Below are 10,965 nucleotides of genomic sequence, written 5' to 3'. Positions count from 1 at the left end.
CTCCACAAAAGGAAATCTGGACCTGATTCTACAGAGTTCTAGATTGGCTTTTATGGCCAAGGCTCTTTCTGATTATTCCTTTTGACTGGGTAGTTATATTTATATAGGAATATGTCTCTTGAGATCTTTTTAAATTGATGGTTTGACACCCAAATGTTAGTATTAGCTGTTATAAAGCTTATTGACTGCTGACTAATGTTAATCTGTTGTGAATAACAACATTTTCACATAACTGTGTGCAGTCATTTTCTGTATGACTTAATTAGTCTCTCACAGCAATGCAGAGGAAATTGGCCCACTTTTCTTTACAGCATTGCTGCAGTTCATTGAGATTGTGGGCATTTGTTTATACACAGCTCTCTTGAGCATTTCAGATGAGTTGAGGTCTGGGCTTTGACTAGGCAATTTCAACCCCTCGATTCTTTTCTTTTTCAGCCATTCTGTTGTAGTTTTGTTGTAGAAATCATTGTCCTTTTGCGTGACCCAGTTTAAGCCAAGCTTTAGCTGTTGGACAGATAGCCTCGAATTTGACTAGGATACTTTGGAATGCAGAGGAGTTTGTGGTCGATTCAGTGACTGGAAGGTGCCCAGGTCCTTGCATTACTCCTTCACCACAGTTGCTGTGAGGTGTTTGTGCTGATGTGCTGTGGTTGATTTTATCCAAACATGCATTATGTGCACTAAGAAAAGACATCCGCACTTTGGTCTCATCTGATCAAAGGACATTGTTCCAGAAGGCTTGCGGTTTGTTCAGATGCAACTTTGTAAACCTAAGCTGTGCTGCCATGCTTCTAGGGAAAGCGGCTTTCTCCTGGCGACTCTTCCAAACAAGCCATACATGTTCAGTCTTTTTCTAATTTTTCTGGGCATTTAATATGCCCGCAGAGGCCTGTAGAGTCTGAGATGTAGCTGTTGTTTTTCTTTTCAGTTTCTCTCAGCATTGCACGATCTGACCTTGAAGTGAATTTGGAAGATTGGCAGCTGTCCTGAATATTTTTCACTGGTGAATAATCTTTTGCACTGTGGAATGACAGACTTCATATTGTTTGCAAATGTCCTTATAAGCTTCCCCGCTGTGATCAAGTGCATTTTATTATCAGCACATGGCTACTACTTACCCTCTTAATTCATATGTAAGCAGTAAAGGTGGACTTTTTTTCAGAGGACTGCATACGACCAAATGAAAACTTTCTTTTTACATGTATGTTTGGGTTCCTTATCTTTGAGATCCACTTACATGCATTTGTATGATGGAATTTGAGCTTGATTTTCTTGTTTACCTGGAGCACAGAAGGAAGTGGGTAATTATAAAGAACAGTACATTTTAATAAGGTACTGGACAAATTGTTATTTTAAACATCACTTACTCCCAAAATTTCAGAGTCATTCCTTCCATCAGTGGGCTTCAAATCAGTGTTGGAGGAAGCTCAAGGATCACAGACGGATGGGAGCCAGAGCTCAACTAAAAGTGTCAATGCCTGAAAGCTTTACTTTACAGCTGAGGTAACACACACACACACACACACACACACACACACACATTTATATAAACACCCAAATATACAGTTACAGTCGTGTTTCCATCACTTCAGAGTTGATCATTTCTTGGAGATACACACGCATGATGCACGGACAGAGAGCGAGAGAGGGGGCTGACGTCATTATGAAAGCCACACAGGCAGCTAATAACCACTAAGGGGCGCTGTAGCTCACACTTTCTTCCATGGCCTCTTTGAACTGCGCTGTTGTTTGTATGCCATAACTTGGTGTTTGTTTAGTCAGGGAGGCAATTAAAGCCAATTTCAACCGGTTTAATTAGATTGATTTGAATAATTGCTTTGAAAGGCATTGTGGATCCCACCATCACAGTAAATCCAGGATTAGGAGCATTCAAATGATTTACATACTTTTAACTCACGTCTAATTTAGTAGACCTCAGGAAGCACTGATGAGAGATAAGCCTTAACACAAACCTTTTTTATTCGTTTTGTTTTGTACCATGAGGTAATTGTATTTATTTCTTTTGCTTTTTTTTTTTTGCATTTGCATTTGCGTAAGATTCATTTAAAATCACGAGCGCAGGACTCGTGTTAAGTGTGTGGGGGGTCCAGGAAGGTCAGCGTGGAGCAGAGTGGGAGCATTGTTGCACAGCAGATGCATAATAATGTGAAGGTCAACAAGATGCTCGTCGTGCCCGGTAAAATGTAGCGCTTAAAGGGCCCAGCAATCCATTATTGCTTGCATGTGTACAACGGTGAACAGTGATCAAACCAAGTGTAAATCTGCCCAAGGCCAACTGAACAAGAGGTGAAGGAGAACCAGTGATAAATATAGGGAAAGGGATAAATATAGGAGGGTGGAGCTGCAGATTAATTGCTGACAAAAAGGATGCCTGACCTAGACAAATGAGAAAGTGCAAGGTCTGGTGAGTTGGGGAGGAGGCCTCGCAATCCCAGTCGAAGGTCTGTAGGCCAGTGTCCCCCCTACCTTCTCCCCACTTTGCTCCTTCGCACATGTGATTCTGCACACTGCTAAGTGAAGGGAGACTTGAAGCTCTTCATCCCCCCCAGTGCTGCTGATAGGATGATAATGGAGCATTCCTTGGAGCTGTTTCTCATTCATGGTGGCTGTGACAAGGGAGGAACATGCTTTCTATCCACTGGGGGCAGCTAACTCTTTCAGATCCCATGCATGTAACCTGAGATTTGCCCTCCTCTTTCTTGAATCCTCTTATGTGTGTGCAGTGGATATGAGATGGATACTTACCTGTCTCTGTGAGCTGCTCTTTTTCTTCGTTCTTTACCCAGCGCTACAGGCTGGTGCAACATCAAAGTTTCATGGTGTAGATAGGAAATGCAAATTATTATTACAAATTGACGGTGGGTCTCCGCCTCAGGTTTCTTCCGGACTGTGTTTGTCGAATTCAGAGTGCTCAAAGACATTAACAGTGTCTAACAACATCTGCTGGAATATGGAGATGCAGATGTTTACACTCCCCTCATGAGACTGACTTTAACTGGAGAAGTAAGGCACAGAATAACTGCAAGAATGTCTGGATTTGTCCAGCACTGTGTAATCGCAAAGGAATGTCCTGAGACATTTCTGCTTTTCCTCTACAAGACCCCTCTTTTCCCACGGCTCGTCCAGGTCTTGAGAATCCGTTTCCTGTCTCTCTCTCGCTCTCTCTCCCTCGTGCTCTCTCCCTTCCTCCCTCTCTCTTGTTCTGTGCCTCTGTTTGTGGACACCACAAAGGCTGGTTTATAGGAGGACTGCACAATGCAAGCCCAGTGTCGTCAAGAGCACAAAGAGCAAGAGTCCTTGCCTTCTGAGAAACCTCTTGGAGGAAACATGCAGGCCAAGGTTTCTGAGTTGTTGTTGTTTATTTTATTTTTTTCCCCTGTAGCCTGAATGAAAAGCTGGATTCACAGACACAAACAAACTGATAAGCACACACCCTTATCTTGCTGTCTAGAGGGGGAATCAGAAAGTTTTTAAGAAGTTATTTTCTAAAACTGGGAAATTATTTAGAATGCCCCCCCCCCTCCCACACACAAAAACCACATAAAGAATTGTGACAAATTTAATGACAATTTGGAAAACAGCCAAACTGCATTTAGTTCATCAGAGTTTGCCTGGTTTTAGGTGATGGTAGGCTGCATTTAAGGTGCTTTAAAAGCCTAGTTCACACACACACACACACACACACACACACACACACACACACACACACACACTGCCAGACGTCTGAACAGATCAGTAACAATAGGGGGGGGAAGCAAGGCCACATGTGTTAGCACTTTAGGTCACATGTTTTGTGGGGGCACCATCAAAAATACTTGTATGCTATTTGTGGACACTCTTCTCTCAGCATGCTCTTCACCAATTAGCGAGAACAGGCCTTTTATTTTAATTCGCACGCATTCACAACATCATATGCTAAAAAAACGCCAATGCCAAACAAAACAACAACAAAAAAAAACCTTACACGTCATTGATTTAGTTTGGGACTTTTACCAAAATCTTTAAAAAAACAACAACAACAAAACCAGACAAATAACAACAATACAAATTTAACCCCACACGAACACAAAAAACACGCAGAGGTTTCACCGAGAACTCCAAGAACATTTGTTGTTCTTAATGTTCCCCAGACACAAAGTGACATCTGCCTCGCTCTCTGCATGCCTGCTGCTCTTTGTTCAAAAGAGCACTGAGGGGAGAGCACATTGAAGGCAACGATGATGTCACCATTGTGATCATTACTGTGCTGTGTGGTGCCCTATTTTTGACCAGGCGTCACTGAGGGCAGGCCAGAATGTCTGCCTGCACACTGCCAGGAGGAACAGCGGCCTGCCAGTGTTAATTAACACAGGGCCTGTTTGCATCCGTCTTAAGACCACCCCCACAGGCCCACCTAAGTCTAAGTGCACATGCTCATCAACACATGCATAATTTGAGCTCGCCGACGAAGGTTTGCGCATGTGTTTTTTTACCTCGCGGTCCTTTGTTTTGGGCACCGTTTGGCTTCCTTTCCTTGTCTGGGCCTTGCAAGTGAATTATTTATTCAGCCTACTCTTCTGTGGACATATCCTCACTACTTGTGCATGTGCTTCCTGCCTGTTTGCTTTCAATAACGTCAAGCTTGAATTCGGCATTTATGGCTATTGAGTAACTAATGACTACTCCTGCCCATCTGTGGTAGACTCCACCTAAGTATAAACACGTGAGCTGCATAATTCATTTAGCCTGTTGAGGAACGTAAGCGAGACTCTGATAAAATAATACAAACATGCAAGGTAGGATTAACAGAATAGTAGTCTGAGTGTGTGTTCAGTGTTAAAGCTAAACTAACTGTGATCCTGGAAGGTATTTGATGCGTATTTGTATCGGTATAGTAAAGCAGATCAATGCGGAGTCAAAATGCAGGTTTTATTTTTACATCATAGTGACGCCACCATGCTTTAAGGGTTCACTGACCTTTTGTGCTCATAGCAAAACTTTCAAACATGCAGGTGTGATGAACCGACAGATGTTATCACCTTTTGACTTTAGCATTCCACATCTTACTTGCATTTTATAACCGACTTACACTTCATAACTTACACTTGATTGTTGAAGTTCTTTTCTAGCATCTGGCTTTTTATAAAGAAAATTGGGGATTTTTTTCCCCCTCCTAAAGGTCATTTCATTTGCTCACTAATTATTAGCACGCAGAAATTCTTGAACTACAGATGTAGTCTTGAAGCTTTCTATTTTGATTTTCAATTTAAAAAATAAACAATAATAAAGGCTCTGTGAGCTGAGGAAAAGTTGGGAATTGGAGTAAGCTGTTGGGCACAATTAGAGGTGTATTTTTACACCCAGTGTCTCAGTGTTTTGGATGAAGTCCTCTAAAACACTGAGCAATCAGGCTCAAAGGCAGATATCGGTGCATGACGCACACAAACCAAGATTTTGTTTCTCTGAGGCATTAAAGATGTTCTTACGGAGAAATCGCCAAAAATATATCAACCGCAGTGTAAAATGTGCTCGAAGTATGTGACCAATTCAAAAAGCTCTTCTCTCTATGTATGTCTGTGCGTTATCTATCACTATATCTATCACTCAAGTGATGGCTGTTAACTTGTTTTGTCTTTTGCATGGTTTATTGTTGATTTTCTTTGAAATAATGTGAAAATAAAGTCCTAAAGTAGGAAATTTCTTCAATAAGTTTAATGGATGTTGTTATGGGAAAAATGGCTCAATTAGCAACTCTCACGTGTCGCATGTTGCGACATCAAAATTGTAAAGCCACACATTTCTCTGATGTTTAAGACAAACAACAGCAAACGTGTGACATCACAAGCAACAGGAACTCCTCCAAACACTAAAACCACAGCCCGCTCTCCAAAACATTTTGTCTTTGTTTATCCATTTGCTGATTAAAAAGAGCACTGTTGCCGGCCAGCCATGGTTATGTGGACATTATGCCTGGAAGGGGATCTATCTTTTTCTTTTTTTCTCACACATTTTATAACAGCTCTTAAGGGTTTATGTAGTTCAAACACACCCCTGGAATGAAAATGAAAGCTCATTCGGTGTCAGGATTTCTGAAGACCTTGACACATACCACCTGAAAATAGCTCATGTGATATGCGTTGACGTTATTGCTGTATTTAAATTAGATGTTAGGGTCTTAAAATAACCTGAAGGTAGCATTTTAGCGCACCGGATTTGTTTTTGTGCTTTTATTTCTATACCAGAGAGGCGACAAGAAAAGGTAAAGGAGACCAACACGGAGGACAGACTGAAGCCTGAAGCCACAAATATGGTCTCTTAAAGTTTTCCACACCAAGATACACAGAGGTATTTCGTCCTTAAAAGGAATGCTTCAGATGTGGTCACATGTAGGTCCTGAAAGCACTTGTGTGTCAGGCAGCTCATTCCATGATTTAGGCATGAGACATAACTGCAGTCACACCAAATATGTATGAGACATCTTATATATTTATAGATATTTACAAAAGTGTCTATCGTTATCTTGTTTTGTTCTGAATGTGGAGCAAATGAAAGGGGCGAATGAGCCACGTTTGACATATTGTTTTCTTGCTGCGGTGCGTGCGAACCAAACTCAGCCTGTTGACAAAACAGTAATCCATATCGCACAAACGCTTACACCGATCAAATTACATCTGCGAGATAAACTCAAAGATTTGAGAAGTTTCTCTCTGGAATTTTTTTTCCAGAATAAAAGGAACCAGCCAGTTTCACAATTAAAAAAGAAAAAAAAACTTTGACAGTTGGCAGTTTCAGCTTGACTCTTTCCACTGTGTAATTTTCTGGATAGTGTGAGAGACGCTACACTGCCAAAACTGCAATGATTATGTCTTCATATTTTTTTTAATGCCAGAAGTGCATTGCACAATGTTGCATAATCTTCATTTTAAAAAGGTGCTGATTTCTTGTGACTTTTTGCTTTGTCCCAAAAGTAAGTGTTTGCACTAAATAGATTAAATCACATAGCACGAAGCTTAGCTCCTTTCACATTAATTATGAGTTCCAGCTTAAATACAGTGGAGTGTAAAAAAAAAAAAAAAAAAAAGTATTTCTTTTCCTTGCTTTGATCTAAAATTTTCAGGTAAATCTGCCAAATCAAACTTGTCAAAGTCACTGCCTAAAGAGAAACAAAACAAAGCGCTTTGTATGCAGAAGCTGAACACTGTTGAATCTGATGACAGTGACGTCTGTCAATATGAACCGAGAGCTTCACAGGAATTAGCACTTGAGTGGAATCTCATGAAAGGAAGCTTTAGCTTTCAGTTACAAATCACTAGCAGGTGATTTAAAAAAAAGTCTCTGTGGAATTACAATAATGTTCCTGGTTTATTTTATTTTTTTAATCGTACATTATTAAAGTAAGGTTTGTGCATTTATGTGTAAGGCTGTGTAAACTTTGTAGTAAGAAAATTAGACACAAGACAAACTGTGTGACGTGTACCAAAACTATAACTAATATTGGGCTTTCTATGTAGGTCAGAGAAAAGAGGAAAAACACTGAATCCTGACTTAAAATAATAACAGAACAACGGCAAGTGCACCAGTCAGTTATCTATCAGCGTATGCTCCGCTGTCAAAGATATGTCTGCCGTGGACAGAAATCAAAGCTAGTTATATGTAAACTATGATAAAGCAAGGCACTGAAGCTTGAAATTCCTTCAACTGTGAAAGTCATTTCCCTTGAAAAATCCCCCTCCGCTTCATCTGTCACAAAATGCAGAAAACAAGAGAAATCTTACAGTCGCAGGACGCAAGTAACGCCTGTTTTTAGTGTGCACATCTGTTTTCCCTTCTTTTCTGTCTTAGTGTCATTAGTGGCCTTATGATTGGAGGGGGAAATGCTGTTCTCACGTTGATGAAATTATAAAAACTAGGAGGTCGACTGCAGTTAGCTGTATTTAACAGCAGGGTTTCTCCAGGGCGATATTCATATGGACTTGAAGGAAAGTACTGGGTTGATTACCGTAGCTAAACCCCTGCACTTAGGCGCAGATTTAGCAAATGGAAAATCTGCTGACATTTTGTGTGGCGTGTGTACACAGTGACGCGGGTGAAGATGTTTTTATTTGATTCAAGGTCATTTGGCTTTGCTCAGGTTGGGGTGACATTTGCTTGTGATCTCATTCTTCATGGAGAGATGCATCACCGTGGAGCTGAGAGTTGTTTCTCCACTTTTCCTGGCACAAATGACTCCTCATTCCCAGAAAAGGAACATGCTATCTCTCTCTCCTCTCTTTCTCTCTCTATCGGTCACACACTGACAACATGTGCACACAGACTGCATCTCCTCAGTGAATGACAGTGTGAATGTACCTCATCAACGAATGAGTCACTCTACTACTCTGCTATTATGATGATTTCTCCCTTCTGTGTATTACATCATGCAACAGAGGGTTCTGCTCAGTTACATTCGCCACAATAAACACTCTCTGAGTGCACTCATTTAGACTGTGTGGGGATTTCAGTCAACCTTGCAAGGAAAACATTTATTTGATCTTCCAAATCACTTTTGGGGTAAGTTTTGTGTACAAGTAAAAGCACAGGATTTCCTTAAGCTGACACCGGGATGGATGAGAACACCTGTAACATCCTTTTCTGTAGGTGTCTCTGGCACTGAAGGTCATGCATTGATGGATGTGGATTCCCATATACCGTAAGCTCTATAGTGAGGCTTTCAGAATATCTCTGATAAACCTTTATTGGTAAGAGATAGCAATCAATAACAGCGCTCACGTGGCGTAACTGCTGAATTTTTATGCCAGCCAGGGAATATGAGTGTTACTTGAGGTGCACACACAGATATTCTACATATAGCAGCCAAAAATTGGTCCCTTGTGCTTTAATCGCACAGGCGGTTCAAATCATTGACTTTTCAAATCATTACATCTCACACAGCATTGTGCTCAAGACCACTGATGTATTGAAAGGATGCTACAAAGAGAGGATCCTGCACGGATGGGAAGAGTAATTACTGTCCGGTTGCAGGGTTCTTACATTAATCCAAAACAAAAGATTAAATTAAACTCAACTGTTATAGCAGTGCAAGATAATCAGAGGCAGGGAGGAACAATAGCGCTCGATTCACTTCATACAGCAGAACATTGTCTTAATTTAATTTATTGGGTGTTTATTTAATACTTATTATGTAGGACACAACAATAAGTGAGGACTAATTCAATTGCATAAAAAGACATCCTTAGGCCACTTTTCTTGTGTGTGAACACTATTTTAAGCTCCATTTATGGTGTTCAAATTAAACATCTCAGAGTTGCTGGAAGCTTCTCGTGTTAATGGAATCCCACATAGCGGATTGTGTGGGGAAGAGAGCAATCTGTATTCCCTGAATGTGTCTGGGCGAAAATCAATAAATGCAAGCACAGCTCCTCGCTTGTGATGGCTGTCCCTGTCTTTGCATGCTGGACTAATAGAAAAATAATAATTAAATTTAAATCACCAGATTAATTTGTTTTCCATCAGTCTCAGGAGAGATCCTTTTTTTTTTCCTGTTTCTTTAGTGGCTCATTATACTTTCTAATCAAGACAAAAAAAAAAAAGTCCCTCTTTTAGACAGACATGCTGTCTCCCTTCCCCCTTCTCTTCCCTGTGGTGTGCTTTCTCGCATTGCAGTCATTGTGCTGGCACTTATTATGTTACAAATGACCGAGGTACGGCAGGCATTCTCAGTGTGCATGCAAAGAGGGCCCACCCTTCTATGCTACTAGCGCCTTCTCCTAATGACGATGCTCAGAGTGCCCCCCCACTCACCCACCCACCACCAGCACACACGCCACCCCACCCCCCAGCCCACCATTCCCGCCCCCATGTGCTCTCTTTAATGAAGATTCTCCAATGCAATTAAAAATCCTTGCTTCTTGCTGCTACTGTATGACAAACACAGCCACTGTCATTCCTCATGGCCTGTCATTCCTGCTACAGGAGGCGGAGGAGATGGAGAAATACACCAGGGTGCCAGTGGCTAGAGAGACAGATAGAGAGGATTTTGAGAGTGTGTTTGTGTGTGTGTTTGAAGAAGAGCCCCCCCCCCCAATCTCAACAGGTAATGGAAAGGGGCAGAGAGAAAAAAAATCAATGACCAAAGAACATGGAGAGCACGCTTATGAAATGGCTTTAACTGCACACCACAAGCTGAATAAGGGGTTCTGTGTCCATCCTCCAAAAACTCGAGTGAATGCCGTATCGGATCTTCCACCTGAACACCACCTCACCTTTCTTTTTTCTCTCTTTTAATATTACACCTAAAAATGACTGACTTCTGAGTAACATCTTTGCAATTCTTGCAATAGCATCAAAAACACTGGGGTGACACTTTTAGACGCTGTGACATAAGAACAGAGAGGAGAAAGACGGAGGGGGTGGGGGAGAGAGGAAGAAAGGGAGAGAGAAAGAGAGAGAGAGCGAGAGAGGAATCAGGATACATTTATGGTCATTTATAATGTTTATGAAGCATTAATATGAATGTGCCCGTAAACCAATACTCCATCACTCTGCTAACAATGAGTTCATTGTTTGTGTGTGATTTATGAGGTGTCTATAAACTAACAGTGAACAGTTTGTTAATCCACTATAATACCTGTTAAAATGGATACAACCAGTGGTGATGTGACACGCAGCAAGAGAGACAGACCCGCGCACACACATACACACACCAGTCAGCTCTGCTGTGACCCATCCTCATCCTCATCAGGGTGGGGCACATAAGAACAGTTGCCCACTCCATCTGCAAAAAAAAACTCCCCACCACCACCTCTCCACCCCACCCCCTTGTTGTTTTCCAGTTGAATGAAATAATCTTCCCCCGTCTGGAAACCCAGTCTGGGTCAGAGGGCCTACGTTCAGCCTGTTGCTTATTGTGTGTTTAGAAGAGGATGTAAAGCATACAATTAGGCACAGATGGCTGTCTTTGCCAGG

This window comes from Aulonocara sp. 'chitande type north' Nkhata Bay, linkage group LG1 (genome assembly GCF_057382095.1).
Source record: "Aulonocara sp. 'chitande type north' Nkhata Bay isolate Kocher_YH1m ecotype deep benthic linkage group LG1, A_spYH_male_GT1.1, whole genome shotgun sequence".
NCBI classification, from domain to species: domain Eukaryota; kingdom Metazoa; phylum Chordata; class Actinopteri; order Cichliformes; family Cichlidae; genus Aulonocara; species Aulonocara sp. 'chitande type north' Nkhata Bay.
The sequence above is the reverse complement of the archived record's forward strand: the minus strand, read 5'-3'. Positions refer to the sequence as shown.